The sequence below is a fragment of the Nerophis ophidion genome, linkage group LG11, assembly GCF_033978795.1.
Source record: "Nerophis ophidion isolate RoL-2023_Sa linkage group LG11, RoL_Noph_v1.0, whole genome shotgun sequence".
Taxonomy (NCBI): Eukaryota; Metazoa; Chordata; class Actinopteri; order Syngnathiformes; family Syngnathidae; genus Nerophis; species Nerophis ophidion.
The window spans coordinates 65833975-65840576 of NC_084621.1; the positions used below are offsets into that span (position 1 = coordinate 65833975).

The 6602-nt window shown below is 40.8% G+C and overlaps 1 protein-coding gene across 1 annotated transcript in view; it reads right to left on the reverse strand.

Annotated features, from left to right (window-relative positions):
* The window catches only part of LOC133562366 (V-type proton ATPase subunit C 1-A-like), a 47164-nt gene extending 42432 nt beyond the window's left edge, over positions 1–4732 (reverse strand). Inside the window, exon 1 of the mRNA XM_061916514.1 lies at positions 4596–4732. The gene's annotated coding sequence lies outside the window, so the exon portion shown is untranslated. The remainder of the gene's footprint in view (positions 1–4595) is intronic.
* Between the last annotated feature and the right edge of the window lie 1870 nt (positions 4733–6602).

Below are 6602 nucleotides of genomic sequence, written 5' to 3' on the forward strand. Positions count from 1 at the left end.
CCGACCACGCAGTCTGATAGTTTATATATCAATGATGAAATATTAACATTGCAACACATGCCAATGCGGCACTAAATTACAATTTTAAATTTTGCGCAAAGTATCCTGTTGAAAACATCGCTGAAACGACTACGAGGCATGTTGTTGCCGGGTTCGATTTTCCAGGGATGCGTTGACAATGAACAAAGGGTAAGGTAAGGTATGATGAATTTATTAAAGTAACAAAGGGGAGCTAATGAAAAAAAAATACTGGAGCTAATAGATAAACAAACAAAGGACGCTAGCATAAAAGCTAGGAATAGCAAACAGAAAACTAAAATTGGCACGAAGGCACACCATCAATCAATCAATCAATCAATGTTTATTTATATAGCCCCAAATCACAAATGTCTCAAAGGACTGCACAAATCATTACGACTACAACATCCTCGGAAGAACCCACAAAAGGGCAAGGAAAACTCACACCCAGTGGGCAGGGAGAATTCACATTCAGTGGGACGCCAGTGACAATGCTGACTATGAGAAACCTTGGAGAGGACCTCAGATGTGGGCAACCCCCCCCCTCTAGGGGACCGAAAGCAATGGATGTCGAGCGGGTCTAACATGATACTGTGAAAGTTCAATCCATAGTGGCTCCAAGACAGCAGTGAGAGTCCCGTCCACAGGAAACCATCTCAAGCGGATCAGCAGCGTAGAGATGTCCCCAACCGATACAGGCGAGCGGTCCATCCTGGGTCCCGACGAGCGGTCCATCCTGGGTCTCGACTCTGGACAGTCAGTACTTCATCCATGGTCATCGGACCGGACCCCCTCCACAAGGGAGGGGGGGACATAGGAGAAAGAAAAGAAGCGGCAGATCAACTGGTCTAAAAAGGAGGTGTTTTTAAAGGCTAGAGTATACAGATGAGTTTAAAGATGAGACTTAAATGCTTCTACTGAGGTAGCATCTCGAACTGTTACCGGGAGGGCATTCCAGAGTACTGGAGCCCGAACGGAAAACGCTCTATAGCCCGCATACTTTTTTTGAGCTCTAGGAATCACTAATAAGCCGGAGTCTTTTGAACGCAGATTTCTTGCCGGGACATACGGTACAATACAATCGGCAAAAAGGAAAAACAAAATCATCAGCGTGAGAGCTGGAAATAGAAGTACAAGCGTAGCGTGAAAAGAGGAATATACATACAAAATGTCGTCTCTGTTGCACGAAGGCAAATTAGGATCCCAGAATGAATAACGAAAAGGGGCGAGCTTAAATAAGGGAGGTGATCAGAAGAAACAGGTGTGCATAGATAAGGGGCAGGTGAACTAATGAGCTACCATGGTGACAGACTAAACAGGAAATAAAGACGTCAAACAACAGAGTGATATAAAAATGGAACAATAAACCAGAGTATGTACAGATCCGAGCAGTGGATCGTAACAGTCGCGGAATGATGACGCGTATGATGATGCGTGCGCGTGACGTCACAGATTGTAGCGGACATTTTGATCCAGCACCGATCACGGCTATAAGTGGTCCGCTTTAATCGCATAATTCCACAGTATTCTGGACATCTGTGTTGCTGAATCTTTTGCAATTTTTTCACAAATTATGGAGATGTCAAAGAAGAAAGATGTAGGTGGGAAGCGGTGAATTGCGGCCGCCTTTAGCAACAAAAAAACAGCCGGTGTTTACTTGTTTACATTCGGCTCCAACCGTAGACATGAGCGGAGAGTTTGCGTCGTTCCTCCTGCAGCTATGGACTCTCTTGCCTCCTCCCACCGGCCGCCACCGACCGTCGGATGCTTACTCCGTGGAGGGAAAAAAAAAAAATCCCAGCCCGGCTGCCTTGCCTTGTCGAGAAACGTGGCTTCCCTCGGAGACACTGGCGGTCACCACACCGCTCCGACTTTCAGGTACGACTATATAATCTCACTAAAACACTAGTAACACAATAAACAGATAAGGGATTTTCCAGAATTATCCTAGTAAATGTGTCTAATAACATCTAAATCGCTCCCTACTGCCCTCATCTTTTTTTTCTTTCTAGTCCTTCACTGTCACTTTCCCCATCCACAAAACTTTCATCCTCGCTCAAATTAATGGGGAAATTGTCGCTTTCTCGGTCCGAATCGCTCTCGCTACTGGTGGCCATGATTGTAAACAATGTGAAGATGTGAAGAGCTCCACAACCTGTGATGTCACACGCACATCGTCTGCTACTTCCGGTACAGGCAAGGCTTTTTTATTAGCGACCAAAAGTTGCGAACTTTATCGTCGATGTTCTCTACTAAATCCTTTCAGCAAAAATATGGCAATATCGCAAAATGATCAAGTATGACACATAAAATGGACCTACTGTCTCTGTTTAAATAAGAAAATCTAATTTCAGTAGGCCTTTAAACTACAGTGAAATGTAACTGAGTGCATTTTATAACCGTGACAGAAAAAAAAATTCAGATTCTCCATCCATCCATTTTCCTACCGCTTGTCCCTTTCGGGGTCTCGGGGGGTCGCTGGAGCCTATCTCATCTGCGTTTCGGGCGGAAGGCGGGGTACACCCTGGACAAGTCGCCATCTTATCGCAGGATTCAGATACTGTGGCGTAAAATATAACTATATTATAATACTCGTATGTTTTTACAGAATGAAATTTAACTGTGTGCATTATATAACTGTATTAAAAAAAATGTTAACGCAAAAAACATTTGTATCTTTTTCCTTTTAAACACTGTGGAGTAAAATACGACTGCATATGTGCGTTATAGCAGTTTAGCCATAATCCGGCATGTTTACAGACACAAGTGTCAGAGTATGTTGGTGACGAACCCCAAGATGCAGAGAAGGCGGCAGGCATTTTGCAGGTAAACATGATTTAATTAAACACTAAAACAAGAACAAACCAAAAGGGTACAAACAAAAGGCGCGCACGAGGCGGATAACAAACTTGTGACACGACGGAACTATGGCATAAGCAGAGTGAACAGATGTAGACAAAGCTACAAGCGACAAGACGGGTAGTGGTGACATCGACGCGACACGGCACGACAATAATCCAGCATCTGACTGGAGGAAGAAACAGGTTCAAATAGTGGCTGATTGACACCAGGTGTGGCCAGGTCCAATCAGCCACAGCTGAGGGGACACAGCACTCAGGGAGAAAAACAGGAAACACAACCAAAATAAGAGTGCTGACAGGAACTAAAGACGGGAAACAAAGACAAATGCAGAGGAAAAACTAAGAAATAGACCAAACTGTTAGGGACAAGCCTGACAATAAGTAAATATCGATTTTCATTAGAGTGCACTGTCCCTATCTTAAAATTGAAGCATTAAAACTGAAACATAATATCATTACAAGAAAAAAAAACAATTATTAATGCCAAAATATTCATTCATTTAATTTTTTTGACGGAATAAATGACAGAATAAAATATAACAGTCTGCATTGTATAACTGTCATAAAAATATGTTTTCCAGTATTCCTTTCATATACTGTTAAGTAAAATATAACTGCATGTGTTGATTATTTACTAAAATAGAAAAACAATGATTAATACAAACAATATTTGTAGTTATTTCCCTTCAAACAGAGAATGTTTTTTTTGTGCTTCTAACAGATTAAATTATTACATTTTTTTGCACTTATTTTTTTTATTGTTTTTTTTATTGGCAGAGTAAGACATGACTGTGTTCATTACATACCTGTAACAGGAAAACATATATTGATGTAAAAAAGTATGTATATTTTTTCAGATGCGGTGGAGTAAAATATGTGTGCCTGATATAACTAGAATTGAAAAACAAGTATTAATGCAAAAAATATTTGGAGATGTTTTCCCTTCTTTTGAGTAAACTCAACTGTGTGTATATTATAACTGTGATAGAAAATGTTTTAAAATTGCGCTAAATTCTTCCCATTCAGCAAGTGTGTGGCACACTCACTAGCTGTATTGACACTGCACTGATGCTGTTTTTGTGTTTCATAATAGCGCCATCTGCTGGACAAACAAAAAATCTGCTCCATCCTTGAGTAAAAGGAGTATAATTAATCAAAATAAATTGTGTGATTAATCTGCGTTTATAGATGATGAATGCAATATTTTTGTGATTAATCACACGCGTTAAAGGCCTACTACTACCGACCACGCAGTCTGATAGTTTATATATCAATGATGAAATATTAACATTGCAACACATGCCAATACGGCCTTTTTAGTTTACTAAATTACAATTTAAAATTTCCCGCAGAGTTTCTTGTTGAAAACGTCGCGGAATGATGACGCGTGTTTGTGACGTTATTGGTTGGAGGGGACATATTAGCCCAGCACCACTTTCGGCTAAAAGTCGTCTCTTTTCATCGCATAATTACACAATAATTCGGACATCTGTGTTGCTGAATCTTTTGCAATTTGTTCAATTAATAATGGAGACTATAAATAAGAATGCTGTTGGTGGAAAGTTGTGGATTGCAGCTGCCTTTAGCACCGAAACACAGCCAGTGTTTCTTTGTTTGTCGTGAAGCTTTAACACAGAGCGGTCAAGCACACATGTTTCTCTACGTCAACCAGCAAGTTTTGGGATGGGAAAATTGTGATATTAAGTCAGCTCTTACCGGAGACTTCAGTGGATTATGGGACATCCTGCAGCAGCTGTCAAAAAAGCAGCTGTGAGCTTGGCTCCTCCATGGCTTCTCTCTGAGACTCTGCCGTTCACCGCAGCCATCTGACTTTCAGGTATGACTTTTAGAATCTCACAAAAATACGATTAACACAATAAGCAGATAAGGGATTTTCCAGAATTATCCTAGTAAATGTGTCTAATTACATCTGAAACACTACCACTGCCGCCGCCCGGAGCCGTCGCTTTTTTTCCTTTTTTTTTGTGTGCCTCATTATTACTTTCCTCATCCATGAATCTTTCATCCTCGCTCAAATTAATGGGGAAATCGTCGCTTTCTCATTCGGAATAGCTCTTACTGCCGGTGGCTCACATTATAAACAATGTAAGGATGTGAGGAGCCCTCACACTGGTGACATCACGCGCACATTGTCTGATACTTCCGGTAAGGGCAAGGCTTTTTTATTAGCGACCAAAAGTTGCAAATTTTATCGTGGATGTTCTCTACTAAATCCTTTCAGCAAAAATATGGCAATATCGCGAAATGATCAAGTATGACACATAGAATGGACCTGCTATCCCCGTTTACATAAGAAAATCTCATTTCAGTAGGCCTTTAATGAGTTACAAAGCTGCAGTTATTAGTAAAAACCTTTAATTTGTTTTTACTACACTTCTCCTGCATGGTTGCAATAAGCAGATAAGGGATTTTCCAGAATTATCCTAGTAAATGTGTCTAATAACATCTGAAATGCTACCACTGCCGCCGCCCGGAGTTGTCGCTTTTTTTTTTTTTTTAGTGCCTCATTATAACTTTCTTCATCCATGAATCTTTCATCCTCGCTCAAATTAATGGGGAAATCGTCGCTTTCTCAGTCGGAATAGCTCTTACTGCTGGTGGCTCACATTATAAACAATGTGAGGATGTGAGGAGCCCTCACACTGGTGACATCACGCTCACATCGTCTGATACTTCCGGTAAAGGCAAGGCTTTTTTATTAGCGACCAAAAGTTGCAAATTTTATCGTGGATGTTCTCTACTAAATCCTTTCAGCAAAAATATGGCAATATCGCGAAATGATCAAGTATGACACATAGAATGGACCTGCTAACCCCGTTTACATAAGAAAATCTCATTTCAGTAGGCCTTTAATAAGTTACAAAGCTGCAGTTATTAGTAAAAACCTTTAATTTGTTTTTACTACACTTCTCCTGCATGGTTGCAATAAGCAGATAAGGGATTTTACAGAATTATCCTAGTAAATGTGTCTAATAACATCTGAAACGCTACCACTGCCGCCGCCCGGAGTTGTCACTTTTTTTTTTTTTTTTAGTGCCTCATTATAACTTTCTTCATCCATGAATCTTTCATCCTCGCTCAAATTAATGGGGAAATCGTCGCTTTCTCAGTCGGAATAGCTCTTACTGCTGGTGGCTCACATTATAAACAATGTCAGGATGTGATGAGCCCTCACACTGGTGACATCACGCGCACATCGTCTGATACTTCCGGTAAAGGCAAGGCTTTTTTATTAGCGACCAAAAGTTGCAAACTTTATCGTCGATGTTCTCTACTAAATCCTTTCAGCAAAAATATGGCAATATCGCGAAATGATAAAGTATGACACATAGAATGGACCTGCTATCCCCGTTTACATAAGAAAATCTAATTTCAGTAGGCCTTTAATGAGTTACCTCTGACAGCTGTAGTTATTAGTAACAACCTTTAATTTGTTTTTATTACACTTCTCCTGCATGCTCCGATAATAAACAAGCTGCAGGTTGCAAATGGCCCCCGGGCCTCACTTTGGACACTCTGTTGGACTGCTCTAATTTCCGCGTGTTTGCATGTGTGTGTGCGCGTGGGCACCTTGTCTAGTGACGACAGCACCAGAAAAACTTCTGTCATGTTCAGCAAGTAGTTAAGCTCCCTTTGGCATTCTCCCTTTGAGGAGGGACATATGCAAATTGACCTCCTTAAAAACACAGAGTGCTCCCAGAC